This window comes from Phyllobates terribilis, unplaced genomic scaffold, assembly GCF_046119375.1.
Source record: "Phyllobates terribilis strain yellow unplaced genomic scaffold, ASM4611937v1 Scaffold_7__3_contigs__length_470593459, whole genome shotgun sequence".
NCBI lineage: Eukaryota > Metazoa > Chordata > Amphibia > Anura > Dendrobatidae > Phyllobates > Phyllobates terribilis.
Genome location: NW_027362767.1, coordinates 67,936,847 through 67,957,191, shown reverse-complemented (window position 1 = coordinate 67,957,191; position 20,345 = coordinate 67,936,847).

Genomic DNA, 20,345 nt, shown 5'->3' with positions numbered 1-20,345 from the left:
CCTCCCGCAGATGTATCCGGTATGTGCCTACCCACTATTGCCAGCGATTTTGTTTTTTCTTCCCCTTCCCTTCTAGCCCATTTGTTCCATCCCTGTGTCCCCTTCTCCCAGTCCTTCTCCCCTCCCCCCCCTAGTTATCCCTCTGCATATTACTAATTTATATAATTCTCAATTATTATTGGGTTTTTCACTTATGCATTATTGTGCACACTTGTATATAGAAAAGAAAAAAATGTTTTCTTTTGTTTTTTTTCACTTTTTGGAATATACTGTTCTATTTCACTATGTTATCTAGGAGAGATATTCTGACCTTTTTGTATTTCATCTTTTATGACATTGTCCTATTTTCTACAGCCAACTGAAGAAGGTCGTTAAGACCGAAACGTTTTGGTGTTATTTCTGTGTGCAGATTTGTTCCACAAAATCAATAAATTTTCTCTTGCAAAGGACGATTGAGTGCCGAGGTTCTTTGAACTTATATACCAGGGTTCGGCCCCTACTCGCGCACACTCATAGGGAGTGCAGTGATTTATACCTCTACTGGGACAAAAATGGGACACCTCCTAAACAGAGAAGTTATTGCAGAACACAAAAAGACAAACTGACAAAAAGTACTAGAGGTCCCAGAGGACCAAGCAAACTTGACAGAGAAAGGCACAGAAGCACCAGGCTTGAGAAACAGTAAAACACTGAAGTCCAGCACACCCAGAAGGGCGGAGCTGGAATATAAAGGCAGATGGTCACGTGACCGCAAACCACAAGATAGAAAAAACAAACAGGAGGGTCCTAACACACAGAAATCGATAAACATGTTAATGATATGCAAATGATGAGAAAAATAAAATATTTAGATTTTATTCAGTATGGAGTATAAGCAGCACGAGCAGAAATCTCCGCACTTATAGCCTTGGCTGTTATCACTGAGGTTATTAATGGTCGTCTGAGGCATGTTCTATTGCGCTGAATGTACTTGGACAAATCATCAAGATCCTCTGCTGGCAGCTCCCTTTGCAGTTGTGCTCTATAGGAGACCTCTACAGGCCATGGTAGCCTGTTTAGGTCACACAGGCTGCTCATAGCACAAGTAACATGCAGTCTTGCGTTGTTTTTAAAAACACGTTCCCTCATGAAGGCCTCCTCATGGCTTTGCTCATGTGATTTCCAGACCAATCTCCAGGTATCATTGTGCCCAAGAAAAAAGCGGGACTTGTTGCTGAAGAGGACAGACCTCCATTCCAGCCTCCATTGCCATCTTGCTGTGCACCATGATAGCCTTTGAGAGTGGTGGTATGAGGTCAATGGAGCTCTGGTACCTGGACATCTGGCTTGTCGTCCAATGTTGTGCATAGACCTTCTGATGGTTTGTGCAGACACTGACGCCTTATGCTTGGTATGTGACATCCAATTTCCTTTTCAGTACAGAATGGATCCCTGCGCAGTACGCATCATTCTTAGACCCTGACGAGACCACGTGGGCAACTCTACGAAGAGGCCTTCACGAGGGAACATCACACTAATCCTAATCCCGGGATAATGGTGTGGGGTGGCATAATGTACAGTAGCCGGACCCCTTTTGTCTTCATGCCAGGTGCACTAACAGCTCTGCATTACATTGATTTGTAGGTGGAACCAGTGGCACGGCCATTACTTCAAAGTGTCCCAGGAGCTTTTTTTCGACATGGCAACACCAGAACCCTTGTTGCTCGTGCTGCTGGGAGCAGCCTGCATGACTCAAATGTGCCACTATGGCCTGCAATGTCTCCAGACTTGTCCCCCATCGAGCACATCTTGGACATCATTGATTAACAACTGCAACAGGGAGCTGCCAGCAGCGGATCTTGATGATTTGCCCAAGTGCATTCAGTACAGCAGAACATTTATCAGAAAACCATTAATAACCTCACTGATAGCAGCCAAGACTGTAACTGTGGGGATTTCTGCACTTGGAGCTCATACTCCATGCTGAATAAATTGAGATGTTTTGGAAAATGTATTTCCATTTTCTCATCATTTACTTATCATTAACATGTCTTTCCATACATAAATCCACAACTTTTCTTTCTTGGTGTTGTAATTTTGTTTGGGAGTATCTTTAAATAGGAAAAGTCAGACAATAAACATCTACATTTAACAACTTTAGAAATTATTATTATTAATATGATCATTCATAGAAAACTAAAGATATCTTTTGGTTGACCATTTAGTCCTCATTCACACCCATAGGCATTGCATCAGTGCCTTAATCAGTTAAAAATCTGGCCATTTACCAATATTCCTGACTAGGCACATTTTGGAGGATTTTTCGTACATGTGGTTTAAAGAGCTATACATTTTTTTTTTCATTCTGATATTCAAATCGTTTTTTCATTTTTTTTTCTTGATAGGTGGGACATAATTTTTTGGGGTTATTTTCATTACCATAGTAATAGGTGTTTGTTTCTCATTTTTTTCTATAACCACAAAAGTACCACTGAAATACATTTTAAACTTTCTTTCCCTTTCCATTAAAATTATTTTTTATATAAATCAAAACACTTTTGTTATGGGTGCGGGGCTCATAACAGCAATTGGATTTGGCAGCGACTTTTTTCCCCCTCTTGCATTTCAATTTGTTTATTTTTTATTTATTTCATATAGTATGCCCCCCATAATGCCATAAAAGTTCTGAATGGGGGCATTACAACATTTAAATACTTTTTTTTTTTTTACCCAATATCCTTGTAACTGTGGCTGGTAAATTAGCCCCAGTTACAGAAGAAATTCACCCTCATGGCTGCATAGCAGATCTGACTGTAGCTCCTCGGACCCAGAAAGCTCCTGCTCCCTCCCTACAACCAGCAATCACATGACCTCTGGGTCTGGAGGAGAATGCGCCATTAGCGCTTCCAATTACTTGTTTAGCAATGTGTACACAGCGATCGGTAAGACAGAGACGGTAATAAACATCTATGGGGAGTCTGGTTGTGTCTGACAGCCGGCTCCCTGCTCCTGCAGCTGCAGAGTAGAATGCAGAAGTAATTAAAGGGAATCTGTCAGCAGGGTTTCACATCAAAAACTATTTACACGTAGTTGTAGCTCTTTCAAAGACAAATCCAGCAATATCTTTACATGGCCTGTCCATTCCATAATTACTGAGAAATCAGCTTTTGAATTGATATGCAAATGAGGCTGAAGGACTCTTTGTAAATCTAAAGCCTCTCTAATTCCAGCTCCCCCGCCCAGTGTCGCTTCCTCCTGCTTGACAGACGGCTTCTTTGGCTGAAGTCACACAGCATAGGCCATGCCCTTATGGACCTCAAGCCAGGGCTGCCACCAGGAATTTCAGGATCCCATACTGGCCCCCTTGAGACTCCGCCCAGGCTCCACCCCAGCTCCGCCTCCACACCTCGAAACTTTCACATTCCCACCCCTAACTCTTGGAAAAACTCCACTTCTGCACCACGTCCTCACCAATCACACACTAACAGTTCCCAATGAACACCATATCACATACATAGCCAGCAGCTTTTGTTTTGGCCAAAAGATTTTTTAAGCTGCCACCACAACAAGGAGCAGGGCCGGCGTCAGCACCCGGGCAAGTGCCGGGGCCCTGAGCAGGCAGAGGGGCCCACTGGCGGTCGCGCACCCCGCTGGGCTATGGGCGGAGAGCAGTGTCAGCGCCCGCCCTTCCCCCCAGCTTGCTCAGGGCCACGGCAGCCGGATGCTTACCTCTCCCCGTGCCTCCGCAGATCCGCTGTCTTCCTGGTCTGCGCTCCCTGTGACGTCTTTCCACGGGCGCTCCCCTGAGCCGTCACAGGGAGCGCAGAGCAGGAAGACGCCGGCAACGCTGGAGTCCGGACCCGAGCAGCGGGCAGCAGGTAGCAGGTGAGAAGGAGGGAGGTGAGTATTTGATTTTTTTTTTTTTTAATGTATGGAGGCATGGGGCATAATATGAGGGGGGGGGGTGACATCCTACATGGGGCATAATATGGGGGGGTGACATCTTGCATGGGGCATTATAAAGAGAGGGGGGGTGACATCATGCATGGGGCATTATATAGAGAGGGGGGGTGACATCCTGCATGGGGCATTATAAAGAGAGGGGGTGACATCCTGCATGGGGCATTATAAAGAGAGGGGGGTGACATCCTGCATGGGGCATTATAAAGAGGGGGGGTGACATCCTGCATGGGGCCTTATAAAGAGGGGGGGTACATCCTGCATGGGGCATTATAAAGAGGAGGGGTGACAGCCTGCATGGGGCATTATAAGGTGGGGAACAGCCTGCATAGTGCATTATAAGGTGGGGAACAGCCTGCATGGAGCATTATAAGGAGGGGGGGTAGCCTGTATGGGGCATTATGTGGGGGTAACAGCCTGCATGGAGCATCATAAGGGGGGGGGGGACAGCCTGTATGGGGCATTATGTGGGGGCCAGTATCCTGTATGGAGTGTTATAAGGGGACCAGTATCCTGTATGGAGCGTTATATGGGGACCAGTATCCTGTATGGAGCGTTATATGGGGGCCAGTATCCTGTATGGAGCTTTATAAGGGGACCAGTATCCTGTATGGAGCGTTATATGGGGACCAGTATCCTGTATGGAGCGTTATGTGGGGACCAGTATCCTGTATGGAGCGTTATATGGGGGCCAGTATCCTGTATGGAGCTTTATAAGGGGACCAGTATCCTGTATGGAGCGTTATATGGGGACCAGTATCCTGTATGGAGCGTTATATGGGGGCCAGTATCCTGTATGGAGCGTTATATGGGGGCCAGTATCCTGTATGGAGCTTTATAAGGGGACCAGTATCCTGTATGGAGCGTTATATGGGGGCCAGTATCCTGTATGGAGCGTTATATGGGGGCCAGTATTCTGTATGGAGCGTTATATGGGGGCCAGTATTTCTGTATGGAGCCTTATATGGAGACCAGTATTCCGTATGGAGCCTTATATGGAGGCCAGTATTCCGTATGGAGCCTTATATGGAGGCCAAGTATTCCGTATGGGGCCTTATATGGGGGCCAGTATTCCGTATGGGGCCTTATATGGGGGCCAATATTCCGTATGGGGCCTTATATGGGGGCCAATATTCTGTATGGGGCCTTATATGGGGGCCAGTATTCCGTATGGGGCCTTATATGGGGGCCAGTATTCTGTGTGGAGCGATTCGCTGGTTTCTGAGCTATTGTGGAATTTACAATAGATATCGCTCATGTAATGTAAGAAGTGAAATCTTTGCGTTGTACTATATATATATTTCTCTGCGGTATCTGTGCATCATGAATCGTGGTATGTATTAAAGGGGCCCACTGGGACTCTTTCGCCCGGGGCCCAGAAAAACCTGGAGCCGGCCCTGACAAGGAGACTCTTCTGGCCGGGCCTGTAACCTATTAAACATTTGTTAAAATATCCAATACTCTTTTTAGGTATATTTTTATTTATTTTTCTTTAAAGGAATGTGTCACTTTCATTTTTTAAAATGACCAATAATATAACATGCAAGAGAGAAATGCTGTCATACCATGGTCGGACCACATATTACCACTACGTAATGAAAGAATAATACCACATACAAGGAATACCGCCACCCCATAACCAGACCACATATTACCATCACAGAGTGACCCAATAATACCACATACAAGGAACAAATACCGCCACACCATGACCAGACCACATATTACCACTACATAGTAACCAAATGATACCACATACAGGGACAAATACCACATATTACCATCACATAGTGACCAAATAATACCACATACAAGGAACAAATACTGCCACACCATAACCAGATCACATATTACCACCTCATAGTAACCGAATAATACCACATACAAGGGAAAATTACCGCCACGCCAATTACCAGACCACATATTACCACCACATAGTAACTGAATATTACAATACTGATCATTAATAAAAAAAACAACACAATACTAATGTGACATGCAGAAGTAGTGCTGTTGCAGAGTGTGACATGCAGAAGTAGTGCTGTTGCAGAGTGTGACAGTCACAAGTAGTGCTGTTGCTTTAAAAGCATTCAGCAACTATTAGAAGGGGGATTGTGGGGAAGTTGTTTACGGTCTGGCTGGAGCCGAAGAGAAAGGTGGTGTGTGTGATCTGTATCTCACAGAAGCGCCCCTGCAAGTGAAAAGGATTCAAGTCAGGAGTGAAGCTAAGCACAGGTCAGCTAGAGTTCCTGAACTAGCAGTGCAGAGTATTGTCAGGCAGAAAGATAAAGACTGGAAGAAATGGTGTCACAGGGATCATCTCCCTCAGCAAACCCTCCCCTTCCTCCATCTCACTGTGCTGTAAAGAATGCGGTGTTCATTAATGTGCCTTTGCATTAGAACTGTGCTGTCCTGTACTACTGGGAAGACTGAACTGTTGTGCTCCTAAGGAAACTGTACTGTTTGTCACTGGAGCCTGTTGCTCATAAGACCTAACTTGCACTGGCTGTGCGGCTTCTTATTAAATGCTACTGTTCTACCATTTATGGGGACTTGTCAAGTGTGTCTGGTCAGCAAGTGAAACAACCTACGTGTCTGTGCCTAAGGGTCAATACCCCTGTGTGCCTGAGAGAAGCTGCAGCACATGGTTTATGGTCGTCCTTAGTAACAGTTCCCCCAGGATTCCAAAGAATTCATGTAACCTGTCTTGCCCCTATCTGAACCTAGCAGCGTGTGTGTGTAACATTGGTGGCCCGTACGGGGAGTCCTGAGCAGGAATTAGCTTGTAGAGGGAGAAGAGGAAAAGTGTCTGGAAAAACACAGCAGCACAGCACCTCAACTCAACTATGTTACACCAGTTAAAGGAGACCAGCCCTAAAGAAAACGCACTAGCAGCAATGGATGTGGAAATATAAATGAACAGAATTAGTGAGCTGCTTCTTCAGTTAACCTGTGAAGAATTGAGAACAGTAGCAGAACATATAAAGATGTCAGTAGAACAGATTTCCAAAGCACAAAACCGCAGGCAAATGTTAGCTGCCATTAATGTAAAAATGGATGAGCTGGGGGAGAAAGAAGCTGAAGACGTCATGGGGACATTCCTCCAGGAACTAACACAGTTTTTAACCAGGTTAAAGTTGGAGGATGGAGGGGTGGCACCAATTTTCAAAAGCGGGAAACTCCGTCCACAGACTGAACTACAGGAATTGAAAGAACAATTCAAAGCCCTAACAACAGCACTGCAGGAATTGACCAAAACCTCTGAACGGGTGACAGACTCAGACAGAACCTTTAACCTGCTCAGGTTAGATAAATCAGGAAGACAGTCCTCTCTGACACCACAAATCACCATAAGGAAAGAATTCAAGATCCTTGGACAGATTGGAGAGTGTGAACACAAAGAGAAATTGTCTTATAGGAACTTGTTGCATCAGATCGATGCAGGCTTACAGAAAGGCTACCAGCCAGATGAGATCGTTGAAGGGGTGGTCAAAGTGATCAGCCCAGGACTGAACCTCCATAGTATGCTAGAAATGAAAAGTCAATTGACCTTGCAAAAGCTGAAGATGATTTTAAAAGGGCACTATAAAGAAGAGAGTGCTTCAGAATTGTTCCACCGACTCATTAACCTCTCACAGAAAAATAATGAATCACCCCAAAATTTCTTGTTCAGAGCAATTGAACAGAAGGATAGACTGTTGTTTGCATCCAGAGATGTAGAAGCGGAAGAGAAGTTTGATGCTGGACTAGTCCAGAAGAAGTTCTTGAGATCATTGGGAACGGGATTAATCAAAGATATCAAGTTGCAGCTGAAACAGTACTTAGAAGATCCTGGCATTCTGGACGAAGTCTTAATTGAAAAAATGAATGAGGCAGCTAGTTTGGAGTCAGAGAGCAAACAGAAGTTAAAGAAAGGCTCAGTTCCTAAAATCACCAAAATGAGTCAGCTGAAATTGGAGACCCCTGGTGGCCAGTCCGAAGATCATCATAGAGATCCTCCAGTGCCACCTCCGAGAGGGAACCTTAAATCACCAACAAAAAAGAGGCCTGCCAGCACTGACTGGGAGGAAGTAATAGGAGAACTGCGAGCAGAGTTGATTGAGATGAAAAAGTGGATTTGTTCCAGGCCAGAACCGGTATCTCTCAGACCCAGGAGTGGGTTCCAAAACAGAAGATACTCGGCTTGTGAAGCATGCCATTCATCAAATCAGAGTACGGTGTGTGTCCACTGTCTAAGATGTGCTGAGGAATGACATTATGCGAAGGAATGCCAATGGTCACGGTCGTTTGGGTTAAAAGACAGGAGGTTACTAGTGTGGGGCGACTGGTAACCGCGACACGGAGGAGGCACCAGAACCAAATCCAAATCTCACCAAACCCCAGAACGGCGCATGAGGTATAACGGCTGCGTCAGCACTATCCCCAAGTGTGTTCACATCTACAACAGCTGCAAGGGAGACAGGGGCATCAGTTACTTAATGCCCAGTGTGGAGGTCAAACGATGTACTCCTGGGAGGAGGATTCCTCAGTCAGTAAAGATAGCCTCATTAGCCTAATCGGTGAAAAGTGCTTTATACATTGCCAGCTAGATGGGCTCCTAGTAAAAGCACTGTGGGACACAGGAGCCCAAGCTAGCCTTTTAAATTAAGAATGGAGAAGGCATTACCTGCCACACACCTGCCTACGGTCGCTAAAAGAACTCTTGGGACCAGTGGAACTCGATGGCAAAGCCGTCAACCAGACCGAAATCCCTTTCATAGGCTGGGTGGAATTGACTTTCCAACTCAGGGCCATGAAGAACAGCAACACCATCGAGCTTTTGGTGATCAGAACGTGGCAGAGGATCCTATCCTGGGTTATAATGTAATCAGTGAAGTCATCACGAAACACAAGACAGGGGCGTTGGTGGTGGATGCAATCGCCACATCGCTCGCCATACCCAACGCCGTGACGGAAAATGTGATTCATAGAGTAAAGAAAGCACAGAATACAATGGACCTAAAAGAAGTCAAGGTATGCTTGCACCCAACCATCATCCCTGCAAACTAAATGGTGGGGGTGAGGTGTGGAGTCCGGGTAGAACCGGGAAGAAAAGTCCAGAAAAGACTGTTAGTGACAAAAGACTCCTCAGAACTTCCGGAAGGCCTAGTTCAAGGTGAGACTGTGCTTACGATTCCTACTGGTGGGTTTGCTCGAGTGACAGTACCGGTGATGAATACTACGAAACACGAAATTAGACTGGATCCAAAGACTGTGTTAGGTCACATCAAAACCATTAAAACGGTATATCCAGCCAGTGTGTATTCCGCCCAGGGGTCTACCGTGAATTCAGTCTCCCCACCAAGGAACAGGAGTTGCCCAGGGGAGGAAATTGCACGACCCACCTCGGGGTCCTGGGATCCCCCAGTACTCCTGGAACACTTGTGTGCTGAAGATCTAGCTGTAGCAAAACAGATGCTGAGAGAAGAGTGTCATGCGTGATGACTCTGATATAGGCTGTATCCCGTTGTTGCATTTGAAAATCAATTTGAAAGACACGACCCCAGTAACCAGAAGTTACATGTCTGTGCCAAAACCATTACATCGTGAAGTGAAAGAATATTTACAAGATCTCATCAACAGAGGTTGGGTCCAAAAGTCGAAGTTGTCTTATTCCTCTCTTATTGTCTGTGTTAGGAAGAAGCACAGTACGTTGAGACTCTGTTGTGATTACCGGGAACTAAACCGAAAGTCAGTACCTGATCGACACCCGATACCAAAGATCCAAGATATGCTGGATAGCCTATCAGGAAGCACCTAGTACTCTATCCTCGATCAGGGTAAGCATACCACCAAGGGTTTGTCGAAGAGTCCAGTAGACCCTTGACAGCATTCATCACACTGTGGGGATTATATGAGTGGATCCGCATACCGTTTGGGCTCAGTTCAGCTCCAGCAGAATTCCAGAGGAGCTTGGAGATATGTTTAGAAGGATTGAGGGACGATATCTGCCAACCGTACTTGAATGACAATGTGGTACACAGCAAAACCTTCTGGGAGCATGTTGAACACGTGAGGACCGTACTCCAGTGGTATCAACAACGGAGTTAAGTTGACTCCAAGAAAGTGTGAACTGTTCAAAAGACAAGTCCGATTCCTAGGGAAAATTGTGTCCAGAGAAGGATATACCATGGACCCAGCAGAAATTGCTCTGGTACTGGCCTTAAAAGACAAGCGGCCCTCTACTGTCGGGGAGTTGAGGCAGATCTTGGGATTCCTCTCCTACTATCGTACTTACGTTCGGAACTTCTTCAGGATTGCCACCCCACTATACCTCCTCTTGGGGGGGACCACAGAGTCAACAACACCCATGGAGAAAAAGAAGAACGCGGGCAGGACCGGCCTGAAAAGAAACCTCGCAGTTTCGTTCCAACAGCCCATTCTCTGGACAGCAGATCACCAGGAGGTATTTGGAAGAACTAGTAGATTACCTGGTAAAACCATCCATCTTGCGATAGCCTGATTTCAATTTACCATTTGTTCTTCATTGTGACGCTTCTCAAGTTGGACTGGGAGCTGCCCTGTATCAGCATCAAGATGGAAAATTGAGGGTCATCGGTAACGGTTCTACAACGTTGACAGACACCGAGAAGAATTACCATCTACATTCCGGAAAATTGGAGTTCCTGGCAATGAAATGGGCTATCTGTGAACGATTTAGAGATTATCTCTATTACAGCAAAGAGTTTGAGGTATACACTGACAACAACCCTTTGACCTATGTCCTCACTACAGCCAAACTGAATGCAAGGGGTCAGAGATGGGTCACTGAACTAGCTGACTTCAATTTCAGTATCAAGTACAGGCCAGGAAAATGCAATGCGGATGCTGACGGATTGTCCAGAATGCCACTAGAGCCTGAGGAGTTCATGCAAGAATGCTCGGAGGATGTCAGTCTGGAAGCAATTGAGAGCACTACCCAAGCAGTACAAGCTTATCAAGAGGAAGACACATCATTGTGGTGTCCGCTGACGGTGGAAACCACCATAAGAGCGAGAGAACAAGATCATCCCAGCTCTATTCAACAACTACCAAAAGGGAAAATCTGTAGAGCACAACGGGAAGATCAGATAATTGGTAGAATACTACTTTATGTGAACCAAAATCTGTTTCCAAGTAAACGGGAGAGAGACAATGAGTCACCAGCAGTATCTGTTTTAATTAAAGAATGGACGAAGCTCTACCTCAGTGAAGACGGTATCCTGTATCGTAAACGAGGACAAAACCGGCAGTTGGTACTACCCAGAGTAATCCGTAGGTTGGTCTTCAAAGAACTCCATGAAAACATGGGACACCTGGGAGTGGAAAGGACAACGAATTTGATCCATGAAAGTTTCTTCTGGCCGTACATGCAGAGAGATATTGAGAGGTACGTGACCAGGGAGTGTGCGTGTCTGAAAGATAAACGTCCCAACACATCAACCCGGGCACCTATGGACAACATCCAAACTACGTATCTGTTTGAGATGGTCTCAATAGACTTTCTACATCTCGAGACGTGCAAGGGTGGTTACGAATACATTTTGGTGGTGATAGACCATTTCACTCGATTTGCTCAAGCATATGCCACCACCAATAAATCAAGTCGAACAGCGGCAGAGAAGATCTTCAATGATTTTGCTTTGAGGTTTGGGTTCCCTACGAGGTGACACCACGACCAAGGAAGAGAATTTGAGAACCAGCTCTTTGCCAAGCTAGGAAAGTACAGTAGAATTCAGAGATCCCACACAACACCATGTCACCCAGAGGGTAATGGACAAGTGGAATGTTTTAACCGGACATTATTGTCGATGTTGCGCACTTTACCAGCTGATGAGAAGAAAGACTGGAAGAGTTCTCTGTCAAAAGTGGTACATGCCTATAACTGTACAAAGAGCGATGCAACGGGTTACGCACCCTTTTTCCTATTGTATGGACGATCGCCAAGACTCCCAATCGACATCATGTTCTATACTCCTGTGTCAGAGACTTACAGAACGTATCCGGAGTACGTTCGGAAATGGAAGGAACGGATGGCAGAGGCATACAACATAGCGTCCAAAGTGGTTACGCAAGGACAGAGCAAGAGTAAGGAGCAGGGCAGGCTCCAGGTTTTTGTGGGCCCTGGGCGAAAGAGTCTAAGTGGGCCCCTTTAACACATGCACGATTCATGATGCACAGATACCGCAGAGAAATATAGATATAGTACAATGCCAAAGATTTGACTTACTTCTTACATAACTTGTGTGATATCTATTGTAAATTCTACAATAGCCCAGAAACCGGCAAATCCTCGCTGCGCTCAGTGCAGACCGGACAATATAGTCCTCCATACAGTATTATGGGCACCACTAAGTCCTCCATACAGTATTATGGGCCCCATATATTGCTCCATACAGAATAATGGACTCCATATAATGCTCCATACAGGATACTGGTCTCCATAAAATGCTCCATGCAGAATACTGGCCCCCATATACCGCTCCATACAGAATACTGACCCCCATATAACGCTCCATACAGAATAACTGGCCCCCTTATAATGCTCCATACAGAATACTGGCCCCCTTATAATGCTCCATAAAGAATACTGGCCCCCATATAATGCTTCATATAGAATACTGGCCCCCATATAATGCTCCATTTAGAATATTGGCCCCCATATAATGCTCCTTACAGAGTACTGTCCCCCATATAATGCTCCATACAGAATACTGGCCCACATATAATGCTCCATACAGAATACTGACCCCCATTTAATGCTCCATACAGAATACTGACCCCCATATAACGCTCCATACAGAATACTGCCCCCATATAATGATCCTTACAGATTACTGGCCCCCATATAATGCTCCATGCAGGCTGTGCCCCCATATAATGCCCCATGCCTCCTGGGCCCACATATAATGCCCCATGCCTCCTGGGCCCCCATATAATGCCCCATGCAGGTGCCCCATATAGTGCCCCATATAATGCCCCATGCCTCCATACATAAAATTTTTTTTAAAAAAAAATCAAATACTCACCTCACCTGCTGCTACTGTTCTCATCGCTGTCGCTGCTCCGGACTCATCAGCCGCGTCGCCGTCTTCCCGCTTTGTGCTATGACTGCTCAGTAGAGGGCGTGGTGGAAAGACATCATCGCGCCCTCTGACCTGAGATGTCACAGTGCAGTAGCCGCGAAAGACACAGGACCTACTACGAAGGAATGAGGAGAGGTAAGCAGGGAGGGGGGGGGCGGGCGCTGGCACCGCTCTCCTCCGCTCACGGGTCCCATAGCGCGCCAGGGTGCCCGACCACGACGAGTGGGCCCCCCCACCTGCTCAGGGCCCCGGCACTTGCTGGGTGCTGACGCCGGGCCTGGTAAGGAGTACTATGATCGAAAATGTTATGGAGCAGAATTGGCACCGGGAAGCCGGGTGTTAGTCAAGAACGTACATGAGAAAGGCGGTCCAGCAAAACTTTCTTCATACTGGGAAGACAAGGTGTATGTGGTCGTAAGGAGGAAAGCTGATGACAGCCCAGTGTATGAAATCCGATTGGAAATGGGAGACAAGAAAACCAGAATAGTCCATTGGAATTTACTACTACCCATCTCCCACAACAACAAGATTTCCCAGAAGTAGACAGACATCGTTCGAGATCGACTAAAGGACCACCATAGACTGAAGCTCCGGAGCTGGATAGTGACTTTGAAAGTTCCGATGGAGAAGAACACACCGTTGTATTTCTCGGACCGGCAAGGAGAGGGATGTACCATCCTCAGGAGAGTGAACTAAGTCCTGAGGCTCCAAAGTTCGCACCAGGGAGTACAGATGAAGTCCAATTGAGATCTGACGATCGAACACCGGCCCCTGAAGAGACCGATTGACACTCAGGAGGAGCGGAATTACCAGACCATGCTCAAACAGGTGACTCAGGAGAAGTACAGGAACTTACAGAGGCAGCTCCAAGAGCATCTGAGGAAGCAAGGGAAATGAGTGCGGCGGAAGAAACTTCTGTGACCGTAGAACCCGTGGTCTCTGCGGAACAACCCACCAGGAGGATGTCGACTCGAGTAGAGAGGAGGCCCGTGATGCTGACGTATGAGACACTTGGTGAACCGAGCCAAGTGCCAACTACTGTCGACTGGATCAGGTATCTCTGCCTGCGGACCAGGTAAGCCCACTTGAGTGGTATTCACCACCGAGAGGCAGTATGGAAGATGTTGCCTGGTGGAAAGACTTGTTTTCATGCTTTGATTTTCCTTAAAAGACTTTGTAGAAACAAGGAACTGTTAAAAAGCATAGAGAGAGAGAGCTGGTTGAAGACGTACGAAAAGCTCCAGCTGAAGAGATGCTGATTGTTTTAATTGTGTTAATTGTTTATTTCTTACAGGCATCCCACAAGAAAAAGGTCATAAGATTAGGTTGCTATCAGTGTTTATGAACGTTATACCAATTTCACAATGCCAATTTGTATATAAAGTTATCCAACTTTCACCACTGTCTCAGAATTGGTCAGATTGACCAATTAAAACGAATGTCGAGGACGACATTCAAAAAGGAGGGAAGAGTGTGACATGCAGAAGTAGTGCTGTTGCATTCAGCAACTATTAGAAGTAACACAAGCACATGAGACAGGAAGTGCTGTGCTTGAGAAGCATCCAGCAACTAGAGGAGTTAACACAGTCACAGGAGAAGGGGAGTGTTTTAGCAGAGCCCCAGGGGGATTGTGGGGAAGTTGTTTACTGTCTGGCTGGAGCCGAAGAGAAATGTGGTGTGTGTGATCTGTATCTCACAGAAGCGCCCCTGCAAGTGAAAAGGATTCAAGTCAGGAGTGAAGCTAAGCACAGATCAGGTAGAGTTCCTGAACTAGCAGTGCAGAGTATTGTCAGGCAGAAAGATAAAGACTGGAAGAAATGGTGTCACAGGGATCATCTCCCTCAGCAAACCCTCCCCTTCCTCCATCTCACTGTGCTGTAAAGAATGCTGTATTCATTAATGTGCATTTGCATTAGAACTGTGCTGTCCTGTACTACTGGGAAAACTGTGAACTGCTGTGCTGCTAAGGAAACTGTACTGTTTGTCACTGGAGCCTGTTGCTCATAAGACCTAACTTGCACTGGCTGTGCGGCTTCTTATTAAATGCTACTGTTCTACCATTTATGAGGACTCTTGACAAGTGTGTCTGGTCAGCAAGTGAAACAACCTACGTGTCTGTGCCTGAGGGTCAATACCCCTGTGTGCCTGAGAGAAGTTGCAGCACATGGTCTATTGTTCCCCCCTCACTCCATCATTTGCAGTCCCTCGTTTCCCCCTCTCCATCATTTGCAGCCCCCCCATTCCATCATTTGCAGCTCCCTCTCCCCCATTATTTGCAGTCCATCATTGCCCCCTCGCTCTATAATTTGCAGTTCCTAGTCCCCCCTTCACTCCATCAATTGCAGTCCCTCGCCCCTCCCACTCCATCATTTGCATCCCTCTTCCCCCATCATTTGCAGCCCCCCTCGCTCCATCATTTCCAACCCTTCCTTGTTCCATCATTTGCAGCCCCCCCCTCACTTCATAATTTGCAGTTCCCCCACTCCATCACTTGCAGTCCCTCGTTCCCCCCGCTCCATCATTTGTAGTTCCTTGTCCCCCTTCACTCCATCAATTGCAGTCCCTCGTCCCCTTTCACTCCATCATTTGCATCCCCCTTCCCCCATCATTTGCAGCCCCCCTCTCCATCATTTGCAACCCCCCTTGCTCCATAATTTTCAGACCCCCCTCACTTCTTCATTTGCAGTCCCCCCTCACTCCATAATTTACAGCCCCCCTCACTCCATCACTTACAGCCCCCCTCACTCCATCACTTACAGCCCCCCCCTCACTCCATCACTTACAGTACCCCCTCACTCCATCACTTACAGCACCCCCTCACTCCATCACTTGCAGTCCCCCTCCCTCATCTATTTAATTCATTTTAGAAAGAAAAAGGAAAAAAAAAAAAGTTTGATCATACTTACCATCACCTGCAGGCTCAGCTCGGCTTGTGGTGTCCTGGCAATGGCGCTGTGTGCTTTCCCGGAGCTCCACAGCTGCGCAGCTCCTGCTCCCTGCACCAGAAGTCCGGATAAATATGGGGGAGCTGCGCGGCTGCGGAGCTCCGGTAAGGCACTAGCGCCGAGGTGTGGGCCAATGGCAGTGCCCCGGCGCTCGGCACTTTGTTACAGCATGGGGCCCGGTGAGCATGGGGCCCACTTCTGTACTGCTGTTCACCGGGCCTCATACAGCAGTAAGGGCAGTAATGCCCTGATGGCAGCCCTGCCTCAAGCACTGGGCACAGTCATGGGGAAGAGAAAAGGGCATTCCCCTAACTTTTCCCACAAATCTGGAAGCTGCAATTGTCCAAAATGTCTTGTGCTGAAGTATTAGGATTTCACTTTAATGGAACCAAGAGGCCGACACCTGAAAAGTAAGTTAATAGGATTATCCCTCCTCCACCAAATGTTAGAGCGGACACAATGCAGTCACCCGGGTAACGTTCTCCTGGCATTCACCAAACCCAGACTCCTCCATCAGATGCCAGAAAGAGAAGTGTGATCCGTCACTGCACAGAACACGTTTCTTCCAGAGTTCAGTGATGGAGGCTTTACACCACTCCATCCGACGCTTGGCATTTTGCTTGGTGATGTAAGGCTGCATGCAGCTGCTCAGTCATGAAGCTTTTGGTGGGTGCACTGTTTGTGCTGATGTTAATACCAGAGAATATCAGGACTCTGCAGTTATGGTGTCAGCAGAGTGTTGGTGACTTTTCTGCCTTCTGCTGCTCAGCACTCAGTCCCCCACTCTGTAACAATACGTGGTCTCCACTTCGTGGCTGTGTTGCTGCGGTTCCTTCCATTTCTCATTAATATTATGCACAAGTGATGGGGGAAGAAATGTAATGAACGGACTTGTTACCCCAATAGCTCTTATTATAGGACCGCGCTGGTATCAGTGAGCATTGCACCCAGGGCCGGCGTCAGCACCCAGCGCACCCGGGCAAATGCCGGGGCCCTGAGCAGGCAGAGGGGCCCACTGGCGGTCGCGCACCCTGCTGGGCTATGGGCGGAGGAGAGCGGTGTCAGCGCCCGCCCTTCCCCCCGCTTGCTCAGGGCCCCGGCAGCCCGATACTTACCTCTCCCCGTGCCTCCGCAGATCCGCTGTCTTCCTGCTCTGCGCTCCCTGTGACGTCTCAGGTCAGAGGGCGCGGTGACGTCTTTTCACCGCGCCCTCCCCTGAGCCGTCACAGGGAGCGCTGAACGGGAAGACGCCGACAACGCTGGAGTTCGGAGCTGAGCAGCGAGCAGCGGGCAGCAGGCAGCAGGTGAGGAGAAGGGAGGTGAGTATTTGATTTTTTTTTTTTTATGTATGGAGGCATGGGGCATTATAAAGAGGGGGGGGGACATCCTGCATGGGGCATTATATAGAGGGGGGGCATCCTGCATGGGGCATTATATAGAGGGGGGGGACATCCTGCATGGGGCATTATAAAGAGGGGGGGCATCCTGCATGGGGCATTATATAGAGGGGGGGGCAGCCTGCATGGGGCATTATATAGAGGGGGGGGCAGCCTGCATGGGGCATTATATAGAGGGGGGGGACATCCTGCATGGGGCATTATATAGAGGGGGGGGGGGACAGCCTGCATGGGGCATTATAAAGAGAAGGGGGGGGGCATCCTGCATTTGGCATTATAAAGGGGGGGGGGACATCCTGCATGGGGCATTATATAGAGGAGGGGGGGGGGGGAACAGCCTGCATGGGGCATTATAAAGAGAAGGGGGGGGGCATCCTGCATGGGGCATTATAAAGGGGGGGGACGACATCCTGCATGGGGCATTATAAAGGGGGGGCAGCCTGCATAGTGCATTATGTGGGGGGGAACAGCCTGCATGGAGCATTATAAGGGGGGGCAGCCTGTATGGGGCATTATGTGGGGGGTAACAGCCTGCATGGAGCATTAAAAGGGGGGGGCCTGTATGGGGCATTATGTGGGGGGTAACAGCCTGCATGGAGCATTAAAAGGGGGGGGGGCCTGTATGGGGCATTATGTGGGGGGTAACAGCCTGCATGGAGCATTATAAGGGGGGGGACAGCCTGTATGGGGCATTATGTGGGGGGTAACAGCCTGCATGCAGCATTATATGGGGGCCAGTATCCTGTATAGAGAGTTATAAGGGGACTGGTATCCTGTATGGAGCGTTATAAGGGGACCGGTATCCTGTATGGAGCGTTATATGGGGGCCAGTATCCTGTATGGAGTTTTATAAGGGGACCAGTATCCTGTATGGAGCGTTATATGGGGGCCAGTATCCTGTATGGAGCTTTATAAGGGGACCAGTATCCTGTATGGAGCGTTATATGGGGGCCAGTATTCTGTGTGGAGCGTTATATGGGGGCCAGTATCCTGTATGAAGCGTTATATGAGGGCCAGTATTCCGTATGGAGCCTTATATGGGGGCCAGTATTCTGTGTGGAGCGATTCACCGGTTTCTGAGCTATTGTGGAATTTACAATAGATATCACTCATGTAATGTAAGAAGTGAAATCTTTGCATTGTACTATTATATATATATATATATATATATATATATATATATATATATATATATATATATATATTTCTCCGCTGTATCTCTGCATCATGAATCGTGGTATGTGTTAAAGGGGCCCACTGAGACTCTTTCGCCCGGGGCCCAGAAAAACCTGGAGCCGGCCCTGATTGCACCACCAGTTTTTCTGTTACAAGTCAGTAAAATCAGACACCATGGTGGGGGGCCAGATGTTATACACCGGTTTTGGAGTGTGAGGGGCCGGATGTTATACACTCGGGGTGAGGGGCTGGATGTTATACACCAGGGGCCAATAAAGCTGGATGTTATACACAGGGGGGACAATGGGGCCGGATGTTATATACCGTGGGGGGCGAGGGGCCGGATGATATGCACGGGCAATGAGGCCGGATATTATACACAGGGGGGACAATGGGGCTGGATGTTATCACACAAGGAAGGGGGGCAGATGTAACACATCAGAGGCACTATGGTCGGATGTTCTACACTGGGGGATGAGAGGCTGGATGTTATACACCGGGGGCACTGTAGTCGCATATTATACACTGGGGGGCAAGGGGCCGGATGTTATACACCGGGGGTACTGTGGTCGGATGTTATACACTGGGGGGGAGGGGCTGGATGTTACACACCGGGGGCACTGTGGTCGGATGTTATACACCGGGGGGTGAGGGGCTGGATGTTATACGCTGGGGGCACTGTGGTCAGATGTTATACACCTGGGGCACTGTAGTTGGATGTTATACACGGGGGAGCGAGGGGCTGGATGTTATACACTGGGGGCACTGTGGTCATCGGATGTTATACACCAGGGGGCACTGTGGTTGGATGTTATACACCAGGGGGCACTGTGGTCGGATGTTATACACCAGGGGGCACTGTGGTCGGATGTTATACACCAGGGGGCACTGTGGTCGGATGTTATACACCAGGGGGCACTGTGGTCGGACGTTATACACCAGGGGGCACTGTGGTCGGACGTTATACACCAGGGGGCACTGTGATCGGATGTTATACACCGGGGGGCACTGTGGTCGGATGTTATACACCAGGGGGCACTGTGGTCGGACGTTATACACCAGGGGGCACTGTGATCGGATGTTATACACTGGGGGGCACTGTGGGCGGATGTTATACACTGGGGAGGCACTGTGGGCGGATATTATACACTGGGGGGCACTGTGGGCGGTTGTTATACACTGGGGGCACTAGTCGGATGTTATACACTGGGGGCACTGTGGTCGGATGTTATACACTGGGGGCACAGTGGGCGGATGTTATACACCAGGGGGCACTGTGGGCGGATGTTATACACTGGGGGCACTGTGGGCGGATGTTATACACCAGGGGGCACTGTGGGCGGATGTTATACACCAGGGGGCACTGTGGGTGGATGTTATACACCAGGGGGCACTGTGGGCGGATGTTATACACTGGGGGCACTGTGGGCGGATGTTATACACCACGGGGCACTGTGGGCGGATGTTATACACCAGGGGGCACTGTGGGCGGATGTTATACACCAGGGGGCACTGTGGGCGGAATGAAAAACCTGAATTCAATGATGAAGACCTGTGTCTTATACTTTTCTTCACACAGTGCTTCCTCTGAGCAGGATATACAGCTCTCTCTTTCCCTGACATGGAGGTGACATCTTTTTGTACGTTTCTGCTCTTTTCTCTTATTCCGCCTTGGAATGACTAGTCTTCCATTGTCCCCAGCCCTAACAATGTGTATAAATAAATGATAAGACTCCTGACACCACGGCTGTGACTCAGAGACTCTGGAAGCCATTAATGAGCAG